General features: G+C 44.5%; 1 protein-coding gene across 3 annotated transcripts in view; it reads left to right on the forward strand.

Moving 5' to 3' along the window:
- Positions 1-25,207, forward strand: part of STAT5B (signal transducer and activator of transcription 5B) — a 73,956-nt gene that overhangs the window by 1,431 nt on the left and 47,318 nt on the right. For 2 of the 3 annotated variants that reach the window (XR_002336818.2, XM_021066239.2), the window contains exon 1: positions 9,003-9,100. The exons of the other annotated variant lie outside the window; for it this stretch is intronic. The gene's annotated coding sequence lies outside the window, so the exon portion shown is untranslated. Of the gene's footprint in view, positions 1-9,002; positions 9,101-25,207 lie in introns of those variants that run through there. 3 annotated transcript variants of the gene reach the window in all.

Below are 25,207 nucleotides of genomic sequence, written 5' to 3' on the forward strand. Positions count from 1 at the left end.
CTCGGGATCCAAGCTGCATCTGTGACCTACACCACAGCTCATGGCAACACCGGATCCTTAACCAACTGAGTGGGGCCAGGGATCGTCCTCATGGATACTAGTCAGGCTCATTACCGCTGAACCACAACAGGAACTCCCCGTTTTCATTCTTTTATTTCAGAGACCACTAGAAGTTTAAAGCTGCAGATCCACCCCCGCCACACACACTCCATGTGTGGTCGCAGTCTCAGTTGGTAGGACCATGGGGAGAGAAATTGAAATGGTAAAGGGGTTCAAAAAGGATTGGGGAAACCCTGCTCTAGGGATGAGGGAACATGCTACCCCCTCACCCCTTCTTCCCCTCCTCTGTGCAACAGATTTGGCCAGAGGAGGGTCCGACACACAGCCAGGGAGTCACCTGGAATGACAGTCAAGTGTCAGCACTGGAAACAACCGAAAAGATGATTTTACAAACGGGGAAACAGAGGCTGGAGAGGGGAATTGACTTGGCCAGTGTCAGGAGGACTGTCAGTGGCAGATCCAAACCCACTGCCGCACGGTGAGTGGGCCCTACTTGGCACCTGGGCACTCCAGCCTGTCACTGTGAGCAGGTGGCGAAGTCAGTCAATGGGAGCAGATCCCGTGGGTCTCCAAGTCTTCTGAGCCGCATCTGGCATGCAGAGGATTACTCTTGCCATGCATCCCCATCTGGGCATCTGGGGAGGCTGGGGTCGGCGGGGGCGGGGGGTGCCAGCTCCAGAATAGGGGCCCTGCCTGCCCACTCCCAGGAAGCTACCTCACCAGCCTCCTCCCCAGGGCCTGTAGAGGCCTGCTGCTCCAGCTGGCAGCCCCACCCACCAAACATCTGGCTGGGTCAGACTGGGCTGGGCGAGAGGGTGGGTCCTTCTGGGTCCTGAAAAATCTGTATTAGGGTGCCCGTGACCAAAACGGGAGGGATTGGCCTAAAAGGGTGTGCCCCAGTGCCTTCGGAACCCTCCCATCCCCCCCTCCTGCGCCCAACGTGGGCAGCTGTTTCCCTGGCCACCTCTGGATGTCTCTCCGTTTGGTCTCTGTGAGGCCCTGAATCCCCGTGTCCTTCACGGCATGTTTCCTCCTCTTGCCTTTTGATTCTCTTTCTTTTGATTCTTTCTCTCTAGGTCTCTACCTGGTTTTCTCTTTGATTCTGTCTGGTTTGCTCTCCATTTCTTTGGGCTTCTGCTCTCCTTCTGAGATGCTGCGGGAGGGGAGGAGCTTTGGAGCTCTCCCAGGATGGGCAAAGGCCAACCAAGAAAGTGGAGGAGGGTAGCGTGTCAGAGTCGCGTTGGGGGCAGAGGTGACTGTGGTCGTGGCTCCTGATAACGCAAGTACCCGGAAATGTCAAATTTGGGGTTTCTTTTTGCTTTCAGTCCCCTGGTTTGGTCTCTGCTATTTCCCACCACAAAGCACCCTGGTGGTTTTAAGGGCCCAGACTACACAGGAGAAAACTGAGGTCGAGGGAATGGGATTCAGGAAGATCAGAAACTGCCTGGTGTCTGGACTGAGCTGGGGCCCCAGGCCGCCATCCCTAACTGTCTCTCATCCCCAGTTCGAAGTCATAACATTGTAGGGGGAATGAGGAGGATTAAAAAAATATCTCACAGGGAGTTCCTGCTGTGGCACAGTGGGTTTAGAACCTGACTGCAGCAGCTTGGGTCGCTGCCGAGGTGCAGGTTCGATCCCTGGCCTGGGAACCTCCATGTGTGGCAGGTGCGGCCATTAAAAAAAAAAAAAAAATCATGGGAATACTTTCCCCAAAAGAAGACTGGATACATTTTATTAGGACTAATGATAATCCCTAGCCTAGCCTGTAGTTCATATACTGTACACGTATCCTGAACTGAATCATGGCACACTCGTATACGAACTTGACTGAACTCTTCAACTCCATTGATCTTTGCAGGGACCTCGAAGGCCGTCAGAGCCAGGTGCATCCCCTTTCATCAGTCCAGAAAAGGGTCCTGTCCACAGCAGTTTGGCCAGTAAGCGTACAGCTGGCACCAGGATCCAAGTTGCCTGGCTCTGTGGGCAAGGTCTCCAGTCCACCTGTCTCAACTTTCCTTCCCTGGAGCACACACCGCAGTCTGCACTCTAGCCCATGGTTGTTTCACGGCACCAAGCATGGCTCCTCCATCACCACACCGGTCCTTGCCCCAGCTCTGTTGAAGGAGCCAGTGTGACTTATGTGTCACCTGGAGGTGGACTCAAGTTATACCGGAAGAATTATCCCATTCCAATTCCTGTTTCTGGCTCTTGTAGACCAGGTTAGCCATGAAGGAGGTCCTGCTGATGCCCCTACCTTGGGGAGAACAGACTGAGGTCACCTTGACCTAACTGTCCCTGGGGGCAGGGGGAGATGGTACAGAGATGGCTTTGTCTCCTCTGCTCCAAGTCCCTTCTTCAAGGAGAGTTCCTGTTGCGCGGGAGCCAGCAGGGAGGTGGGGGGTGAAGAGCCTTCCCAAGAAAGCTGGAGGTGTTCCAGGAAGCATCTCCATGCCCCGGCAGAGAGGGGACAGCCGAAGCCCGTGGGCAGTTAAGCATCCTGCTTCACCCCCACACTTTCTCTGCATGTACCGACCCCCCAGCCCCCACCCCTGAGGCTCCTAGAAGGGGGACCCCAAGCCATGCTCAGCATATACTGCACCCTGCGAGCAGCATGGCTGCCTCTCCCGGAATCTCCTCGCTCTGGTGCCTCCCTGGGCACTTGCTGCCCATTCCTGTCCCTGAAGACAGAGCCGAGGGAGGGTGTGCGCTGAGGAATTCTATGTGAATTGGAGGGAAGGAAAGGAGCCGCTGGGTCCCTTCCTGCCCTGTCCCCTGTCCTCCACCACTCTTCAGGGAAGTCAACTTACAGTGAAGTCGCCAAGAGAACACGAGGCCTTCCAGCCTGAGGCACAGCAACTGTCCTCTGTTTCTGGGAAGGGCGTGGGGAGGGGTGTGGGCCTGACCCGGGGGGTGGGAGGGGAAAGGCTGCCTCCCTTTGCCCAGCTGCCCTGTCCACCTGCCTTGGGAGAGAAGCTGGCAGGACAGGGAGGGGGGGGGGTCAATGTCTGGGCTGAGCGTGTTTCCTACCCAGTCAAGACCACGGGGAGGAGCCCACCCGCCGCCCGGCAGGGGTTGGCCTGGGAGGTGGGTGGGCCACAGCACCCAGCTGGGGCAGGGGGCAGCCGATGGGAATGGTGACTACCCTGAGCAGCCCTGGGTGGCATCTGGCTCCCATCTCATCCCCGGTGACTAGCAGGCCCCTCTTCCCGCTCAGCTAGTTTCTCCTTCCAGCCCAACAAGAAAACTTCTGTGTCTTAGCCAGCCCAGTGGGGACCTCAAGCCCTGGGGGCGGGGGGGGGGGGGGGAACAGAGCTGTGCATCTCCATCCCCCCCATCCCCCACCATTTGGCCACTTTCCTTTGTTATGACCTGAGGGGGCTCCTTGTTCCCCATCTCTGTTTCCCATTGTTCCCTGGGTTATTGCCTGCATAGATCCACCCACCCACTTCTTCCCCCATCCCCCGGCCGCCAAAATCCACTCTCAGCCCCAGGAGCCGCTGGGGGATGTAAAGTCAAAATGAAGAATGGTTCAGAAGCTTTCTTGTGATGAAGCAGGTTAAGGATCCAGAGTTGGCACTGTGGCAGTGGCTTGAGTCTCTGCTGTAGCACAAGTTCAATGCCTGGATGGGAACTTCCACATGCTGCAGGTGCAGCCAAACAAACAAACACACAAACAAAAAAAAAACCTTAAAAAAAGAAACAAAAAGGAATGGTCCAGTGGCCCATGCTTGCCCCACTGGTTACTGGCCTGGTCTTCATTTGCTGCTGTGAGGGTCCCACGCACAGGCCTCCCTTTCACCTTGTGTTTCAGCCACGCAGTTCCGCCAGCACTCTGTCCCCTCTCAACTCCAAGCCTTTGCCACCTCCATTCCATCTACCTGGAATGTCATTCCTCCCTTGGCCACCTGGTGACGTCCCCCTCATCTTCATAAGGTCAGTGTGGCCCAGAGGAAAATGCAAAGGCGTTGGACATCCTTCGCTCAACAAGAAGGCAGAGATCCCACATCTCCAGGGCCTTAGGATGGAGGTTTTTCATGGCCAGGGTTTTTTTTGGGGGGTGGGGGGAGCGCTGTCAGTGCCAAGGCAACTTCTGCCAGAGCGTGAGCAGAGAAAAGAGCTAAGTTTTACAGTTAGATCTGGTTCCAAATCCCAGCTTTGCCGACTTAGCAGCTGTGTGACCTTATTTAAACTACTTCACTTCTTTGAAATGCAAGCCTGGCCCTGCTGTGTGACTGCAGGCACAGGAGTCGGCCTCTCTGAATTGAGCAGCCTCCTTTGTCAAAGGAAGACAGCAAGTCTCACCTCCCTGGATTGCTGTGAAGACACTCACAGAGCCCAAGGCATAGCAGGTGCTCAGGGACCTGGACCAGCAGAGCTTCATAGCTTCTCCGCTGCACTCCTGCAGCCCTTCAACCCACTTCTTAGGGCTCTAATTAGCTGCCTAAAGGGCTGTGTCTCACTGCTTGCTTCATAATAGTGGCTTCATAAATACCTGTTGGATTAGCGAAGGTCCCTAAAACAGCATAGGGCTTCCCCCAAGCTCTGACAATGCAGGGGTTCCCTTTCTCTAGCTCCAGAGCCCCGACTCCCTTTCACACATCCTGACTCACAGACCCAGAAGGATGTCTCCTCTGCTGCCCTGGCTTCTGCCCGCTCTGGTCCTAACGACCTGCTTTCCCACCCTTGGCATCGTTTTTGCCTGGTGCTGGGATGACTTTTGAATTTTTTTTTCTTTTTTTTTGTCTTTTTAGGGCCACACCCATGGCATGTGGAGGTTCCCAGGCTAGGGGTCGAATCAGAGCTGTAGCCACTGGCCACAGCCACAGCAACACCAGATCCAAGCTGCATCTGCAACCTATGCCACAGCTCAGGGCAACACCGGATCCTTAACCCGTTGAGCGAGACCAGGGATTGAACCTGTGTCCTCATGGATGCTAGTCGGATTTGCTTCCACTGAATCACAACAGGAACTCTGACTTTTGAAATCTTAACCCACTTGGCAAGTCCCCAAGTTTCTGGCTGGGGCGACACTCTGCTCTTTCTTCTGTGTCAGCCCCACCCTCTCTGGATGGTACAGCTGTACCCCAGGACTCTGGATGGAACGGGCAAGATGACCAAGGCAGGCAGGGGCCCCTCAGGCTTTCCAAAGAGCCACCCCTTTAACTCTGGTTGAAAGGGAGCCCAGATGGGTGCAAGACAAAGAGCGTATGAGGATCTCCAGGGGGCGAGATCTGTGTTTACCAACATAACCATACCTCCTGTGAGCTACACGTGAGGGAAGCTGAGGCCCTCAGAGAAATGAAGTACTTTGAGTAAGGTCACAGAGCTGGAGTTCCCATCGTGGCTCAGCGGAGGTGAATCTGACTAGTATCTATGAGAACGCTGGTTCGATCCCTGGTCTCGCTCAGTGGGTTGCTGTGAGCTGTGGTGTAGGTCGCAGACCTGGTTCAGATCTAGCGTAGCTGGGGCTGTGGCCATCAACTACAGCTCTGATTCGACCCCTAGCCTGGGAACCTCCATATGCTGCTGGTGAGTCTCTAAAAAGACACACACACACACACACACACACACACACACACACACACACACAAGTCACAGAACTGCTAATTTGGCAGAGCTGGGATTTGGATCCAGATCTAACTGTAAAACTCAGGTCTTTTCACTACCCCTGGTACCAACAGACACCTCCCCATGAACCACTGGCTGTGACAAATTTCCAGCTGGGGCCATGGAGATGTGGTCTCTGCTTTCTGTCTACTGAGTGTCAGAGGCTCCAGAAGCCTGTATTGACTTTTTTTAAATTTTTCTCTTTTTCTTTTTAGGGCCACGCCCTTGGCATATGGAAGTTCCCAGGCTAGGGGTTGAATCAGAGCTGCAGCTGCCAGCCTACGCCACAGCCACAGCAATGTAGGATCCAAGCCGCATCTGCAACCTACGCTGCAGCGTGCCAGCAATGCCAGATCCTTAACCCGCTGAGAGAGGCCAGGGATTGACCTCGCATCCTCATGGATACTACGTCGTGTTCTTAACCCGCTGAGCAACAAACAGGAACTCCAAGGCCTTTATTGACTTAATCGGGAAGAACCCCGCACCCCAAGGAAGGAGGAAACTCCCCACAGGTGTCCTTTTGTGGCTGCTCTGTGGTCAGTACCAATCTGATTCCCGAGGTACAGAGAGTTCTGGAGAGAGAAGCCACATGATCGTGGGTCTGCTGGCTAGAGGGGATCATGGTTGTGGTTTCAACTACGTTTCCAGAAAACAGCCTCAGTGGAGGAAGGATGGGAAGTGGGGGAGGCTGTTTCTGAGGTAGCCACATGCTAGTGCATTTAAGTGACAGAAGAGGCTGGGGTCAGTACCTGGCAAAGAGTAGGTAGGATGCGTGGACAGACTTCCAGGCTCTCTCTCAAGCCTCTCTCTCTCTCCTGGGTCAGGCCAGGGTGGGCTAGGAGGTGACCCTGACTCCCTGTGCCGTGGACACCTCTGCATCCACAGCTAGGTCTCTGGGAGCTTTCTAGGTGGGCTCTCTGTAGGGTCTCCCTGGATCCTAGCTTCCTGTTCAGTTTCGGTCTTCCTAAGACTCTTTCAGTGTCCTGTCTCAGCCTGGTGTCCCCTCAACTTAGGAGACTATGTCCCTGTGGCCCAGGAGAACCAGAAGACCCAGGTAGCATCTCACCTCACCTGAATTGGAAGATGGGAAAAATAGGTCTTGGATGTGCCTTGTTCTCGTAGGCTGACAACATTCTTGTTTCGTAGAAGCAGTCACTAGAACATTCCGTCCTTTGTGTCTGTGCACACAGCCAGCCAGATCTAGCTTGGTGCCTCGTGGTCAGTCAGAGATGTGCTCTGAGATGCGAGAATAAAGTGACATACCTGCCCCGCCCTCCCAGGCATTCAGACTAGCACCCTCTGCCGCTGATCACCCGCGCCCAAGGAAAATGGATTGAGCCCTCGACCTGACCATTCCTAGGAAGAGAGGTATAAATCTTCACTGTTACTAAAAACAGTAATAACAGTTAACAACCCCTATAGGGCTTTACAGCCTTTGAAGCGGTATGCATGTAACTAACAACAATGCTACGAGGTAGGTCCTATCACTGTCACTGTATTATAATGAGGAAATCAAGGCAGAAAATTTGCTTAAGGTCACATGGCTCATGGAGTTGATGGTGAGCTGGTTTTAGATTCTATGCTTTTAATTACTATGTAGTCCTCCTGGTTTCCATTTCTATTCCTAGAACGTAGGGTTTGTTCCTCAAATATTTATTGAGTGTCTGCTCTGGGCTGGGTGCGGTGTGGGAGGATTGAAAGGTGAATGGGATAGTGTGTGCCATTGGGGATAGAGAGCCATGCAAACAAGAAACTGTCCTTCAGCACGAGAGGTGCCATAGTAGGAGCGTAAATGCGTGGCTGGAAACAAAGAGGGAGAGCAAGGTTCGTGCTGCCTGGAGCAAGTGTCGCCAAAGGGCAGCCATTGAGTGGCTGGAAATTCCAGGCAGGGGGAAGGGCATGTGTGCAGGTATGAAAGCTTCCAAAAAAGAGCAGTGTACCCAAATGTCGAAACCTCATGTGCAGTGACTGTCAGAGGGGTTGCCAGAGAGCCCAGGGCTGGTGCTTCCGTCCAGCTTCCTGCTCCAGCCTGTCCTCCTGCTCTGGCCTCCAAGCTCCCAGTACCTACTCCGCGCAAAGCACCGTGCCAGGTGTTGGCCCAGAGTGTGGGATAAAAGAAGTAGCCTGGGTGGGGGAGAAAGAGTTTGTGATCAGCTGCACACACAAAGACCTTTGTGGCTGGTGTTATTCTGGAGGTGAAGGGAAGGCTGCTGGGAAGGGCTGCCAAAGGATTATGGGAGAATGTGGGGACTTGCAGATCTTGGTCCTCTCTGGACAGGAAGATTTTCAGACTGTAGGGAAGGGACGCTCTGTGTGTATGTGGGGGGGTCCCTCTCCTCCTTTGGCCCCTGCAGCTGGGTTTCTGGAGATCTGACATGCCTTGCTTCTGGTGCTGGCCCTTGGAGGGTTGCCGGGGAAACCGTTGGCCAGCTCCAGAGATGTAGCTGGAGTGGGTGACTCAGGCGGCCTTTTCAGATACTACACTCCCTCCCCATTACATGCAAAAGGCTCTCAGAGACTCCCTTGCCTCTGGATCCTACAGAGCTGATCCTGCTTATTCTTCTTTCTCCAGATAGAGCAGAGAGCCCCCCCCCCCGCCCCCCGCAGCTCCTCTGGTAGGAGCTAGCACGATTCCCCAGAGAGGGAGATGGTCTCAGATGCCTCTGTCCCCCATAGATTCACTCGGGAACAGACGATGGATCTACTCCGCAAGGGCCAGTGTAAACTCCGGCTGTGTCCCTGCAGGCTTTCTGCTTGCTGGTCTCTGTGGTAAGCAGCCAGAGCCCTGGCTGAAACGCCCTCCAGGGAGCAAACCCGGGATAATTATTGATGGGGCAGCGGTGGACTTCTGACCTCGGGCCTGGGAAGGACAGGACCCCGAACGCGGGCCTCAGCCCTGGCGAAGGAAGGTGGGCGGGTCGCAGTCGGGGGGTGCCAGTCAACACGACCACAACAGTCTGGCCGAACTGACCCTACCCAAACAAAGCAACATGTGCTCGCGGCCGGCAGACCCGGCCGGGGAGCCGAGCCGCAAAGCGGCGGGAGTTCCGCGAAGAGGGGCTGCGCGCGGCGCCGCTTTCTCCAGAACGCGCAGAGAGGGTTCCGGGTCTCTCCAGGGCGGCCGCGGCGCGAGAGGCCAGGGACCACGGGGCTCGCGCGCGCGCGCGCCAGGCGGAACCAGGAAGCGGCGCGCGCCGGCGCGGGGCGCGCTCTGGGCTGCGGACGACGCGCGCGGCCCGGCCTCCGCGGGCGAGCGGCGCGCGCGCCCCCGTGGGCTCCGGCGCGAGGAGAGTCGGCGGCCGGAGCCGTCACCCCGGGCGGGATCGAGCGCAGGCGACAACGCGCGGCGGCCCGGCCGAGGGAGGGAGCGAGCGAGCGGGCGAGCCAGAGAGCGGGCGGGAGGCAGCCGCTGGCGCCCGAGGGGCCGAGCGAGGTACGAGCTGAAGGGCCAACGCGGAGCTCGGGGCCCGCGGAGGGAGACCGGGGGGCCCGCCCGGGCGGGGCCCCGCGCCCTGGCTGTCCAGACGCCCAGCAGGGCCGCACCGCCGCCATCGCTCCCCGGGCCGGGAGGGCGGGCGCGGGGGCCGCGCGCTGAGCGAGGGGGGCGGCGGGGGGCGACGGCTGGGGCCGCGCGAGGGGCGTCGTGCGGAGGCTGCGGCGGGGCGGAAGGGGGAGAGGACAGAGACTTTGTGTGAGAGCGTGTCGGGGCAGGCGTGCGGGGGACCCCGGCGCCGACCCGGGAGAGCGAAAGGGTCGCGCGGTCAGTCCCCTCGCACCTTGGTACTGCAGTTCCGAATAGCCCCTGCCGGCTCCTCGCTTTTCCTCCTTTTTTCGGAAAAGATATCTGCGACTCCTGGAGGGTGGGATGAGCCCAGGAGTGCCCGGTGGGGTGGGAGGATATTAGCCAGGCTTCAAGGAAAGGTGCCTTTTAAGGAGTCCAGACGACAAACACAAACACTTGGATCAGGCTCTGGGGTGCAGAATCCCTCGTCAGGACCCGCCAGGCCCGGGCTTGTGCGTGTGTCGGTGGGATGCAGCGCATTCCTTTTTTAAGCCGGGAATAAAGAGTTAAAAAGTGCTTCTGGTGCTGGGGGTAGATACACAGAGTCGGAAGGGGAGCCGTTGTGTCACCAAAGCTGGTCTGAGGCTAAAGGAATCTGGCAAGATGGTCAGGCGGATCAAAGAGGAAAGAACTTGTGTGGAGCAAGAGGCGTTTGCAGACACTTGTAGCCAGCAGTGATGGAAAAGGCGAGGAAGAAAAGCAAGCGCCAGCTTTTAGGAAGAGGGGATTCAGGAGAACCACAGGAATTTTAAGGGCAAATAGATAGCGATCCTTTCTTTCCCCCCAAAGCCATGCCGGATCTTTTTTCTTCTTGACCCTTGTAATCCTGCCATACCGTGGCATCGAGTAAATAGCGCCTAAAGTGGGTCGTAGAATGTTAGGACTGGAAAGGGCCCCGGCGGTAATGCTACATTCTTTTATTGTACGAATGAGGAAACTGAGGCCAGATAGGTGGCCTGCTTCGTTTTCACAGCTGTTTAGGACCTCAGGAACTGAAATGTCGGTCTGAGGACTCTCGATGCAGTGCTCTTCCCAAAGGACCGAGAAGTAGTAGATATTTGCCTAAATACAGTTACATAAATTGTTCCTAGAATGTCCTCGGGGAGTGCCCCTTGAAAGGGCTAGTGTGTCACCAAATTATTAAACTGAGCTTAGGTCCTTTTTTTTCAGTCTTCAAATGGTGTTTATCATCCGCTTGTATCTTAGGTTTCCAAAGTGGTTGGATAGGCGCCTGGGCCATAATAAGCTTTCAGCTGTTGAGTGTATTACCTCAATATTTTGTTATCACTAGGTTAAAATAATAGAACTTTGCCTCTTTCCTCAACATTTTTCTGTTATTGTTCATTTGCTTATATTGATTACATTGTTTATGTTCACTGGCTCTAGTTCTTAGAAGAGGACGTATTTTATTCAGCGTGCTTTTCATGTTTTTCTAATTTCATTTTTGTAACACCGTAACATTAGATCAGTTCTGATAATTTCAAATGCTGGATTTCTGTTGACTGACTTTGTTCCAAGGCTTCGGGTTTTCGTTTGTTTTGGTACCAACTTCCATCTCATGGAAGATCACAGTTGTTAGGATTGATAGCATCAATGGGTGAAGGGGCTGCTGATTTTAAGAAAAAATTATGTGACAATTTGTGATGTCTCTCATGTTTAACCAAAACAACACCATACTTTTGGTCAGGTAAGTGTTATCGAGGGGGTTACTTGTTTTCTGTAGCCTTGGGAAGATGAAAATTTCAAGCACCTGATTGAGACACAGGGAGGTAATGGAGAGATCTTTTTTTTTAAAAAGCAAAACATCAGAAAACAAAACAAGAGTTGATTTCTATCACCAGCAGTTTGGTTATTGCATAACTTGGAGCTGCACTGCACAAAATCTTTGCTGTATACCCAACTAAATGAATTGTCCCACCTTCTCACTAGTCAGGATTCACATTTTTGCCTGCAGGATATGAATATAGATCATGTTAAGAAATTGAAGGTGGCTGTGTTTCTTAAATAAGTACTTCATGATATATAGGATAGAAGGGGGAAAAAGTGCTATCATTGTTTGGAGTGTTACGACATAAATATTTTGGTCTGAACTTCCTATTGTGCCCCAACTTCTCATTTCATCTTCATTTTCTTACTCTCAATGATTTTTTTTAAAATGTATTTACATATGCAAAAACCACATCAAGACTAGTTAAAAGGTATCATTTGTTGCTCTTGGGGTACTTATGTCAGTTTGTGTCAAGTGCTGTTGTTATATTCACATCATTTCAAGGGCTGTTCAAATTATTTGTGATTTGTGTTGGATTTCGATTTATAAACGTGCTTGTGGTTCATTTGGCTTGTTCTTGGGTAGGGAGGTGATACAGGTAGTCTTACTATAATAGGAGGTGTTACAAATAGGTAAATAACATGCTCAAGATTAGATTACAGGTTGAAGGTAGACTCAAGGGAAGCTTAACTCTTCTAGAGCCCTGCAAACGTGTATGTCATCGTGTCCACAGATTTCTAGATGTTTTACCAGTGACACATTTTCCCCCTTCTATGAGAGTGTAGATTGCCACATTATTCCTACCAGCAGAAGCGAAAACAAAAAACCAAGAAAAAAAAGAAAACAAACAAAAACAAAACCCCAACACCTCCTGTTTCTTATTAATTTGTTTGGCACATTTGAAACTTATTCTTTTTAAAAATTATCTGACAATTCTAGGTTACTGAGCTCTTCAGACAGATGCCCTTTTACCACAAGGGAAAGTATCAAAATACTTTAACGTTGGCACTTCTTAATAAAAATAATGTTTAAAAGTTTGTTCTAAAGTATCACTGGCCCCAATTGTGTGTGGCGTTTAAAGGAAAAGATTTTTCTTTAAATCTGAGCTTTGTTAATAGAACTGTTCTAAAATCAGAAGTATTTTTTTCCCCTGCAATGTTGGAAACACAACAGTTTTATGCTTGTTTCTGCGAATAAGAAAGTCAGATTTAACAATCTAGTTTCCATTGATCAGACAGTTTTTTTGTACATTTAAATTGTGAGCATTGGAGTTCCCGTCGTGGCGCAGCGGAAATGAATCCGACTAGGAACCCTGAGGTTGTGGGTTTGATCCCTGGCCTCGCTCAGTGGGTTAAGGATCTGGCGTTGCCGTGAGCTGTGGTGTGGGTCGCCTGCGCAGCTCGGATCCTGTGTTGCTGTGGCTGTGATGTAGGCCGATAGCTGCAGCTCCGATTAGACCCCTAGCCTGGGAACTTCCATATGCCTCGAGTGTGGCCCTAAAAAGCAAAAATAAATATATAAATCGTGAGCATCACATTGATTAATTTTTTAAAATTGCTTTCTCTTAATTGTCATGTCTTTATTTTAAGTAGACTGTGGACATTGGATGCTTTCTTATTAGGGATGATCCTTTTCTACTAAAAACCCTAAGCCAGTTTGGAGAAGATTTTACGTATCTAAGTCTATGCTATTTTTACTAAGCAAAGAAAGGAATAATATACAGGTGTTAGACTTTTAGTTGATTGAAGGAGACCCTCACTTTTGGTGGTTTCAGGTTTTCAGATGACGTTTTATTACTTTTGTTAGTTTTGGTCACACCCATGACTTCCTTGGAAGGTATCTTTGAGGTTTGGTTTCCTTTTTTTTTTTTTTTTTTAAATGGTAATATTGGGGTGGGGGTGCTTCCTGTTTGTATTTTCAAAATTAGGTCCACATGTTAACCTTCTTGCAGTGTGACATTTTTATTTTAAACAGATAAAGGCGAGCATCAGAAGCCATGTGGTTTGTCTTTGACCCATTCTACTACTTCATGACAACTTTCCTGAGCTCAGCCCGACTACCCAGTTAGAAAGGCAAAACATTCCTGAATCTTCCCAGCTCTCTTCAAGGTTTAGCTGCCTTGGAAGGAGTCTTAACAACAACTACCACAACAAAGGTGCATTTAACAGAAAAATGGAGCTACTGCTTTCTGTTTTCCTCCCCAATACCTAGAAAATGCACGGCACTAAGAGTGAAAATGTGTTATGTGGAGCTTTGAATGTCAGAGCTTTCAAGAGGGGTTGCCATAGGTTCATATGGTATAGAACCCCATCTATTAAGCAGTAACCACAGCAGATTGTCTGACCTCACCTAAAAGGGATACAGAATGTCATGGAGGGAGTTCCCGCTGTGGTGCAATGGGATCTGCAGGGTCTCTGCAGCACCAGGATGTAGGTTCGAACCAGCCAGCACAGTGGATTAAAGGATCGGCATTGCCACAGCTTATAGGTCAGCTTATAGGTCACCTTATAGGTCACCACTGTGGCTTGGATCTGATGCATAGCCCAGGATGGTAGTAGAACTTTGGAGGAATCATCCTCAGCCGTAAAACTCTTCCTTGACCCTCCTGGGTGATTTTAAAGTGGTAGATCACTTTTAATAGAAATGTTGGAGTTTGAGTTATATGGAGCCTTGTGGAGAAGACTATGCTTGAAACGAGTATGTATAGTATTGTTTCAGTGACTGAAGCAAGTGGCCTTTTCCTGGCCTTCAACTAATGTTATTTTAAGAAGTGTAATAACTAAATAGACTTCTAATTAAATTGGCATTCAAACATGTTTACAGTTTAGGGGCAGTTTCTCTCTCCTAAATTTTCTTTTGGATGACATTACTAAAGGCAATACTGCATTAGTGTGTTGCACAGTTATGCATAATGCAGTTTGCAAATGAGATTAATATATAGTTATCTTAACCTCTCATTTTCCCCTTTAATCAAGAAAGGAGAATTTATAATTTGTCAAATACTGGATATTTTCTTCATTGGGTTTGTTCATAATAATTACCTGTACTTCCCATGTATTATACTACTATTTAGATGAAAAATACATACAGAACATTTATCTTTTGGAAGCTAGCTTGCAAAATCTACTGTGACACCCTTTCTCCATTTTTCTTCCACTGCCTTTGGTATTTTAATACTTTAAAACATTTTTTTTCCAGATTTCTATTACAAAGAGAAATATCTCCATATTCTATGCACTGCTAGTTTTTTTTTTTAAATCCATTACCCAAATTGCTATATTTTTATTTATTCTTTATATGATTTTTATTTTTTCCATTATGGTTGATTTATAGTGTTCTGTTAATTTCTACTGTATAGCAAATTGACCCAGTCATACATATGTGTGTATGTGTGTGTGTGTGTGTGTGTGTGTGTGTATATATATATATATATATACTCTTTTTCTCACATTGTCCTCCATCATGTTCCATCACAAGTGACTAGTTATAGTTCCCTGTGCATTATAGCAGTGTTAGTTTTTTGAGGTGCTTATGCTGACTCATTTTTTAATTATACTAAGATATAGAGTATGGGTTGAGAGCAGTAATGAGATTCTCAGAAAATAAGAAAACTTTCCTTTCTGACTAGAGAAAGGTTGGGGAAGACAAGGGGAAATACATCAATGAGCCAATCAATTATTGTTATTTGTTGGGATCAATTTGGTGACTAATATTTTCAGTGCCCATCAGGCTAGTAAAAATGACTTTGGCTTTACCTGCAGTGATAACAGGACAGACCCAAGTGTTTGCTAATAATGCTTGTTTTTTCCTGGTAGGGGATTTTTTTTTGCATATGAGAAATCAAGCCAAAGTTACCAGTGACAGCCATATCCATAATTTGTATAAAATACTACCACTCTGGGATATAGCTCTGCTCTGTAGCTCTACCATGGGCTCATCTGGGAAGGTGCACTAATTATTTATATAATAATTATTATGACATCTTTCAAAAAGTGATCAGAAAATTAAAAGTACTTCAAATGATGTCCCAAACCTGAAAGTAGAAAAATGATTAAAAAAAAAACCAAACAAACCTAACCCTGTCCACTTACAATGTGCCAAGCAGACACTGTTATAAGCTCTTGCTATGTTTTAACATCATCCTCATATGAAAGATGAAGAAATAGCCACAGAGAAGTTAAGTAATTTGTCCAAGGTCACATTGCTAGTCATGGCAGGGCTGGATCCAGACCCAGGCCAGGCTGATTCCAGAGGCTGCATTCCTAACCACTGCACTGCAAAGAAGAACCCGCAGCTGCAACTTTGCAATGAGACACATGGTTTCTTTAAGGCTTATGTTTCTTTACTTGTATTCCAAAAATGGATTCTCATTTGTTATTTAAAAGAAAATTTTAAATATATATTGGGAATTTTTTTTTAAGCTCGTAAAGGTTATGATAGGTATTTTTCCAGCTAACGTATATATTCCTGATGGAAATGGTATTAAAACAGAGAAGGTCTTAATTTTCACTCTAAATTGCCCTTTGTTGTTCTTCCACTAACATTGCCATATACATCATAGGAGAAGAGCTATAAGCTGTCTCTTTGGCTTCTGTTTACAAACAAAAGGATCTTTTGTGCCATTGTGTTATGAGACTTGCATGTTTGTTGACTGAGAAAATGCAAGTATTTGGCTCATTTTATTTACAACTTTATTTTAAAGGGATTTATGATCGTATTCTTGTTTTAAAGCTAGTAGTTTTGATTTCTGAGATATAAATTTAATTTGGGGGGGATAATTTTAGGATTTTAATTTGGGGGGATAATTTTTAGGCAACTGAACTCATTGTGTCTTTAGAGCTGTGTAAAGGCCATTAGAAACTAGTGCCAGGAGTGTATTCCTCTTCATAATCTGATGCTTATTTTCTCTCAGCACTTTTCCTTAGAGGTGGATTGTGAAGTTACCCCTTGGGGACAGAATTCACAACCCTTAAGTATAGTGATCTGAACTTGAGAGATCAAGTCAGGGATGAGAAAAACTTCAGTTCCCTGAGCAGAGTATGAACTTGTGCAAATAAACAGAGGATGTTAGCTTCCAGGATTGTCAAACTGTCACCTTTGACCAGGGTTGAATTTTCTTTGAATGTTGACAAAAGTTACAATGTCAGTGGAAAAAAGCTTAATGTGAGGTATCTATAACTCAGAATTTCCCTATGTTTGTGTCAGTGAGATCCTACAATTAAAGCTGTTTTTTTTTTCTTCTATGTCTGATGAGTTCAAAAAAGCCTTTAGTGGGGTTTTCCAGCTTTTAGGTGAGAGTCAATTAGAAAGTTTGTGAAAAACTGTTTTGTGTTGTCTAAAATTCAAAGCCTATAGCGAGTAGCAAATCACTATGTTTTTTTTGAAGAATGGGATTTTTAAAAATCAGACTGGGGGAAATGTTTTAAATAAACTGTATTTACAAATGTCATTATAGTGACAGAAAAGAAGGAAAGAAAACTATTGAGTACTTAATCTGTTAAAGTACTAAAAATTGGAATTTATCAGCTTTATAATGTAGCATTCTACGATGTATTCATTCATGGTTTAAACTAGGTAACATGTCCTCTCAGAAATAGTGATAATTCTGTTGTTTCCTTTTGTTTTATATTTCTAAGAATCTTCAGGTCATCTTTTAGGCTGGACAAAAGTAGCAGACTAGGGTCTACAGAAATATATAGCTGTTTCCAGAATGAAACAGTCACTTCACCCCGTGAATTTGTGTTTTTAGGATTTGTGATCTGTTTCTGGTAGAAAGTAAGAGAGATTGATGGTGAGAATTGGACTTTGTACAGCCTTACTCCAAAAGGCATGGAAGGTCTATATATAGGGATGCAAAGCAAATATTCCTTCTTTTCTTGTTACTGTTTCAATTGTGCAATGATATATGGAAGCCCTGAATGTGAGCATATTTTAAAGTTTATGTTGCAATGAGTTTAAATATCAAGTAAAAATACTAGATGCATTGTAATGTGTATAGAGATTGGCCTTCCTCCTTAACTGTCGAAGGTATCAAAACAAAATGGAAAATACTTGGCTTCCTGAATGACATGGCTACAGTGAACATGCGAAGTTGGTGACAAAGCATGATCCTTTGATTTTGCAATACCAGGGCAAAGCACATAATTTCAAAGGAGTGATAACTTATTACCATAAGCACACATTTTAAATTTTGTCCCAGAAATGCGACATTGTCAGAATTTATGGTTTTGGGAGTTCCCTCGTGGCACAGAGGGCTAAGGATCCGGTGTTGTCACTGCAGTGGCTTGGATTGCTGCTCTGCCATGGGTTCATTATTTCCTGGCCCGGGAACTTCCACATGCCACAGGTGCAGCCAAAAAAAAAAATTATGTTTTTTTAAAAATTATTTTTATTTTTTCCATTATAGTCGGTTTACAGTGTTCTGTCAATTTCTACTGTAGAGCAAAGTGACCTAGTCACACATATATATACATTCTTTTTCTCACATTATCCTCCATCATGTTCCATCACAAGTGACTGGATATAGTTCTCTGTGCTATACAGCAGGATCTCATTGCTTATCCACTCCAAATGCAATAGTTTGCATCTGTTAACCCCAGACTCACAGTCCATCCCACTCCCTCCTGCTCCACCTTGGCAACCACCAGTCTGTTCTCTAAGTCTGTGAGTTTCTTTTCTGTGGAAAGGTTCATTTGTGCCATATATTAGATTCCAGATAAGATTTATGGTTTTGAATTTTTATTACCCAAGTGTGAGAGGTGTAGTTGGGACAGAACTTAACATTGCATTCCAGTTATATTGGTAAATGTGAACAGGACAAATATAAATACAGTGGCTTTTATGAGTTAACTCATAAAAGAAATATATAAAAATGCATAAATATTAAAACTTCTTTATGCCAAAAAGGCCAGAAACCAAAGGTAAGTGACAAAATAAGACAAATATTATTCTTAATATGTAAAGGATATATGCAAATAATGAAGAAAAAAATGGTTCTCCCATTGGGAAAATGAGCAAAAGAAGAAACACATATGGCCAGTAATCACATAAAATTATGTCCCACTGCACTAGAAATCAAGAAATGCCAAGGAGTTCCCGTTGTGGCACAGTGGTTAACAAATCCGACTAGGAACCATGAGGTTGCGGGTTCGGTCCCTGCCCTTGCTCAGTGGGTTAACGATCCGGCGTTGCGGTGAGCTGTGGTGTAGGTTGCAGATGCGGCTCGGATCCTGCGTTGCTGTGGCTCTGGCTAGGCCGGTGGCTACAGCTCCAATTAGACCCCTAGCCTGGGAACCTCCATATGCCGCGGCAGCGGCCCAAGAAATGACAAAAAAAAAAAAAAAAGAAATGCCAAGACAGTAACATAATTTTTCTAAGCAACAGCTTTACAAAGACTAAAAATATTGAAAAATAAAAGCAGTGTTGCTAAAGAATGTGGGGAAATTGGCATCTTTATACTTAATGGTCAGAATGTAAATTGGTGCTTTTTTGGAAAGACAGTTTATTTATTTATTTATTTTGTCTTTTGTCTTTTGTCGTTGTTGTTGCTATTTCTTGGGCCGCTCCCGTGGCATATGGAGGTTCCCAGGCTAGGGGTTGAATCGGAGCTGTAGCCACCCGCCTATGCCAGAGCCACAGCAACGCGGGATCCGAGCCGCGTCTGCAGCCTACACCACAGCTCACGGCAACGCCGGATCGTTAACCCACTGAGCAAGGTCAGGGATTGAACCCGAAACCTCATGGTTCCTAGTCGGATTCGTTAACCACTGCGCCACGACGGGAACTCCCCTGGAAAGACAGTTTGATATATATGCTGAAAACCTTAAAAATGTGCATATTCCCTTTGATCTAACAGTTCCATTTAGATGGCATAACATGTTCAAAAACTTGTATGAAGGTTGTTCCTCGTAGTCCTATGTAAAATAGCAATAAATTGGAGACAACCTCAACAATGTTCAGCATTAGAGAATTAATGAACTTTATTGAGGAATATCTATACAATGGAATATTATTCAGCCATTTCATATCATGTTATGAAACAGTATTTAATGACTTAGGTAAACTTCACTCTATATCATTCAATGAAAAAGCAAATTACAGTCACGTATAACTGGGCTTGGAAAAAGGAGTAGGTACTGAATAAAAGATTTCTTCTGGGTTGTGGGATACTGGGTGTATGTATGTGTGTGTGCACTTTCTAGTGTCTTCCCATTTTTCTGTAATAAATAGGCAATAATGAACAGGAAATACTTTCGTAATCAAGAAAAAAAAAAGGAAATCCTACTATTTGTGGCAACATGGGCATTATGCTAAGTGAAATAAGTCAGGCAGAGAAAGAAAAGACTGTCTGACCTCACTTATGTGTGGCATCTAGAAAAAACCAAACTCCTCGAAACAGAGCAGATGGTGGTTGCTACGGAGGAGAGTGGGGAAGTGGATCAGGGTGGTCAAAGGGTTCACATTTTCAGGTATTATGATGAATAAGTTCTGAGGGTGTGATTTACAGCATGGTGACTGTAGTTAAGGATACCATATCATATATTTTAAGTTGCTAAGAGAGTAGCTCTTAAAAGTTCTCACCAAACACACACAAATTGTAACTATGTAAGGCGATGGATGTGTTAACTAACCTTATTGTGGTAATCATTTCACAGTATATGCTTCTATCAAACCCTTACATCTGCATCTTAAACTTACACATAATTGTTATATGTCAATTATATCTCAGTAAAGCTAGGGAAAAGTTCCTTTTTTTTTTTAAATGGCTGCTGCATGTTATTTATCTCAGAACAAGAAATCTCTTTTTGTTTTCAGTTAGTGTTTCTTTTTTAGGTGCAGAAAAGCAAGTCATTTGTGATGTGTTAAGTATTTGGCATGCTATACTTATTTGGTATTTGACAATTGATGAACAATGTTAAAATTATTCTAATTGTATTTAATGTTTTCAGAGTTAAAATAATTGAACTTGACTGAGTTATTTCCTATATTTGGCGGAATGCTCCATCTTTTTATATTTAAGGTGATGGAGAATGGTACTGTTTATAAGTATAATAAAGAAATTATTTTACTTGCGTATGTGCTCTACTAGGTTGCTGTTCATTTCATATTGAAAGCGTATGTTTGTTTTTTCAACTTTTGAAAAAAAAATTGGCGTAGTTTAACTTCTTACAACCCTGAACACTGTATTATTTCAGTATATTTTCTGCATTTGCTTTTGTACTGCTTTCTCTTTCATGGTGATACCTAAAAATGTTGCTAGGTTTATGGATTTCTTTTTCTTGTAATTCCATTAGTCATGGCTAATAACTTCTCTGTGTTCATTGTGATATTCAAAACACTTGTGCTTATACAAGACACTTGTGTTCTGCCTTAATTAAATTCACATTAAATAATTTCTTTCTAACTAGATTTAGTGTTTAAAAGCATTTTTAACATTTTAAGCGCTTTAAGGAAGAAAAATGAAAATAAATTACAAGCTGATGTTTTAGGAGAACTGCAGAGCATAGCTATGTGGGTCTTAACATTTTATAGCAAATAAACTTGCAATCTTTTAAAAAAATACGTATTTTTGAGCCCAGAAGACCACCTACACTTTTTATGTAAAATTCAACTTAGTAAAAACTGCTTTAACTGCCTTGTAATTTATTGTAATGGAATTTCCTAACTGAATTTTATTTTAAGTCAGTTTGGGGAGTACTAAAGCATAAAAGAAATCATATAGTACCTTATGCTGTTTTTGAAACCTAAGTCCTTAAGTAGTTAATCCAAATTCATGAAGATAATTATTTTTTGAAGATAATTGTTTTGTGTATTAAAGGTAAAACTATAAATGTATACCACCCAATATGCCTTCATAAATAAATCCTGTTGACTTTATGATTCTTTTTTTGCTTATCACTTCTTACCTCCTCTGCCTCCTAAAAATATGATAATCTCATTTAATCTAAAATTATGTTTTCTTTTGGTTTCAATCATTTATAGTTGCTGATTTTCCTTGTAATGTCATTTATCACTGTATTATTGTGACCAGTTAGAATAATCCTCTTGTCTTATGTATCTGAATCGTTTTCACAAAACCATGAGATACTTTTTTAAATTATGTAAATTGGGACCTCAAATTTAGCATTATATGTATCATAATATAGCATCGGTAAATTATAAAATATATTAAAATTTATATATGAAATGACTTATTGCTCTCTTCATTTAGAACTAGCTACTTGATTGTGTTCTAGTCTTTATTTGATTTTGAGAACTTGTCTGTCCTCACAGAGATAAGTCTTTTTCTATGCCCCTAAATCTTTAAGTTATCACTTTTTATGAGCTCAAATGTATGTAAGAGTTGAATGACTATAAAAAATAATTCTTTCTTTTTTTTTTCTGTATTTTCTTTTTAGGGCCATAGATTCAGCATATGGAAGTTCCCAGGGGTCAAATGGGAACTGCAGCTGCCAGCCTATTCCACAGCCACAGCAATGTGGGGTCCACAGCTGGCGGCAGTGCCAGATCCTTAATCCACTGAGCAAGGCCAGGGATCGAACCTACATCCTCATGGATGCTAGTCAGTTTTGTTAATTCTGAACCACTGTGGGAACTCCAATTATTTCTTTTAAAAGTTAACATTATAAGGAATTCCCTGGTGGCTCAGCAGGTTAAGGATCCATCGATGTCACTGCTGTGGCAGGGGTTCAGTCCCTGGCCGGGAAACTTGCACATGCCATGGGTATGGTCCAAAAACAATTTTTTTAATGAAAAAAAAGTTAACATTATAATTTTGTTTGGAGCTCTCTAATTCGCTTTTTGTCTTTGATCTGCTAGAGACCTTTTGGGGATTGTGAGTACGTGTGTTTAAAAATACTTCCAAAGTGAGTAAAGAAATTCATTCCAAAATTTTATGGTAATTGGGCTACCAGTCAAGGTAAGACTTAGTAAATACTAAGTAGATATTTACTGACTAGTGATCTAATGCATTGTACAATCACCTCTACTTTTTAAGGCAGTCAGACAACTTGACGTGTTAAACTATATGCACCAGTGGTTCCTAACCATTTGTGGATTAGGGGACCTTTTGAGGCTCTAATGATACCTTTGACTCTTTTCCCAATAAAATATACATACACATAAAAATCTGCATACAGTTTAAGAGGTTTGTGGACTCATGTTACAAGCCCCTACTGTAAACAACCAGCTCTCCATTATTGCAGATGATGGAGGTGGGGGAATATGGAAAAGCAGTAACAAATAATCTAAATTTACTGTTAAAACAAACCTCTAGTCTTGTTATCTGGTGCTCAGGAGGGACTTGTTTCCCAGGGAATTAATAAATATCAATCTACTTCAACACTTTTTATGTTTTTGGGGGGCTGTACCCATGGCATAAGGAGATTCCTAGGCCAGGGGTTGAATTGGAGCTGTAGCTGCTGGCCTATGCCACAGCCACAGCAATGCCAGATTCGGGCCACCTCTGTGACCTATACCACAGCTCACAGCCTTGCCAGATCCTTAACTCACTGAGCGAGCCCGGGATCAGGGTCGGGGGATGGGGGGGGTGGAACCTGCATCCTCATAGATACTAGTCAGATTCATTTCCGCTGAGCCACAGCAGGAACTTCATACTTCAACGCTTTTAAGGTCTGTATTCCATTGTGTAGTTTACCATACTGCCATAATTAAGTTAATCCGTGAAGAATTGGTAGGTTGTTTCTAGTTTTTCACTTTCATGAACAACACGCTAGTCCAGATCCTTAGGCTGAGTGGATTTTTTTCACATTTCCTGGACTATCTCCTTAACGTTACATTCTAGAAGTGGAGTTGCTGAGTCATTTGCATAGATAGTGTCAAACTGCCCTCCAAAAGCCTATCCCGTTTGACAGGTCCACCAATACCTAGTGCATGAAAGGGATGGCCGTTTCCCCACATCTGTCATTATTAGTTATTGGCGACCTTTCTGTCTTTGCTGTCTCTCATATTTATTTGTGTTTCTTTGATTTCTAGTAAGGTTGGACAGTATCTCATGTGTTTGCTGGACATTTGGTTTCCTCTTTTTGATTTGCCTCTTTATATAATTAGCTTCTTTTTCCGTTATAAGCATTTGAGTTTTCCAGAGATCTTTTTGTCTTGGGTATTACAAGTAGTTTGCCCCCTAGTTTTTTCTTTTTTTGGCTTTCAACTTTGTGTAGTATTTTTTTGTAGTACAAAAGTGTAACATTTTTATGTAGTCTATTTTCATACTTCTCTGATCTGGCTATGAAGACATACTTAGAAAAACCATCCCTATCCAAAGATCATAAAATTTTCGTTTGTATTTTCTTTTAGAATATTTTATGGTTCTTTTTTTTTTTTTTTTTTTTTTTTTGCTTTAAGCTCTCAAGCTGTCTAGAATCTATTTCTGTGTAAGAAGTGAGGTGGGAATGTAGCTTTGTTTTCTTGAAAGTAACAATATTACATATTGATCATTCACTATGTACCCAACACTGAGCTAAATGTCTCACAGGTGGAATTCCCGTCGTGGCACAGTGGTTAACGAATCCGACTAGGAACCATGAGGTTGCGGGTTTGATTGCTGGCCTTGCTCAGTGGGTTAACGATCCGGCATTGCGGTGTAGGTTGCAGACGTGGCTCGGATCCTGTGTTGCTATGGCTCTGTCATAGGCCAGTGGCTACAGCTCTGATTCGACCCCTAGCCTGGGAACCTCCATATGCCGTGGGAGCGGCCCCAGAAAAGGCAAAAAGACAAAAAAATAAAAAAATAAAAAATAAATAAATGTTTCACAGGTGTTAAGTTTCAACCTAAATTGGTTCTAAATAGCTAGTCAGATAGCCAAAAAACAAAACAAAAAAATCCGCCATTTTTTACCAGCTCCCTCTTTTTCTCATTGATATGAAAGTCCATCTTAATATAGACTAAATCTTCAAATATGTCCAGATCTGCTTCTTGTCTGTCCTGTTTCATAGATCAGTTTGGCAGTGAATATACCACATTGTTTTAATTATTAGACATTTTGTTTGGATCACTAAATTGTTTTTCGGAGAATAAATCAGAGGTGAGAAATCACATAGACTTCCTTTGAAATATGCATTAGGATAGGTTTTTAATATGACTCAAAATGAATTTCACATTCTTTGAACAGACAGTGGATAATGACCAGTGGTTTCCATTAAAGAATCACTAGGTTTAGTCTTCTTAGACATATCTTTCTATAGAGATTGTGTAACAGAATAGTAATTTTTAAAAGCAATACTCTGTATGCTTTCAACTCAACTAGTGTAATTTCATTCCAATATTTCAGTAAATATAGTAAAACTATTTTTAAATTTTATTTAAAAGTTTAGAATTGCTTTAAAATTTTTTTCCTTCTAAGCAAAACATAGAATGAAAATTATCAGTGTTACAGTAAGACATATATAAACTAGAAAACTATAAATACAAATTATATAGGAATATGTGAAATATTTGTTATAGACACAATCAACTTATCCAGTATAAATATAAATGTAATCTCGGGAATTCCCGTCATGGCACAGCAGAAACAAATCTCACTAGGAACCATGAGGTTGCAGGTTCGATCCCTGGCTTCACTCAGTGGGTTAAGGATCTGGCGTTGCCATGAGCTGTGGTGTAGGCCGCAGACATGGCTTGGATCTCAAGTTGCTGTGGCTGTGGCTGGCAGCTATGGCTCCAATTCGACGCCTAGCCTGGGAACCTCCATAAGCCGAAGGTGCAGCCCTAAAAAGAAAAAAAAAAAAAGTAATTCTCCAGAAGTCACCTTTGAAAAAGTGAAATCAATTTTAATAGTATATTTTCTATAACCCAGTATATCCAAAGTATTACCATTTCAACATGTAATCGATACATAAACCATTAAGGAAATATTTTGTATTCCTTTTTTTGGTGCTAGGTCTTCAAAATGTGGTATGTATTTTAGACATACAGCACATCTCAATTTAGATGCCACATTTTTACCAGAAATACCTGAAGTGTTAAGATTTTATAAAACTTTTGGTGAATAAAATAGATTTACATACCCAGGTTGTTCCAAACATACTTGAAAGTTTTCTAATAATCGAGTTGAGCATCAGTTTCTAAGTTTACATTTAAGTTCATTACGATGCAATAAATATTTAGTTCCTCAGTCACACTAGCCACGTTTCAAGTGCCCAGTAATAGCATATGTGGCTAGTAGATGTTCTGTTGGGCAGGTGACAGGCCC

Source organism: Sus scrofa, chromosome 12 (assembly GCF_054392235.1).
Source record: "Sus scrofa isolate SSC_HxYL_T2T_F1_AM1 chromosome 12, Sscrofa_HxYL_maternal_Yorkshire_Landrace_v2.0, whole genome shotgun sequence".
NCBI classification, from domain to species: Eukaryota; Metazoa; Chordata; class Mammalia; order Artiodactyla; family Suidae; genus Sus; species Sus scrofa.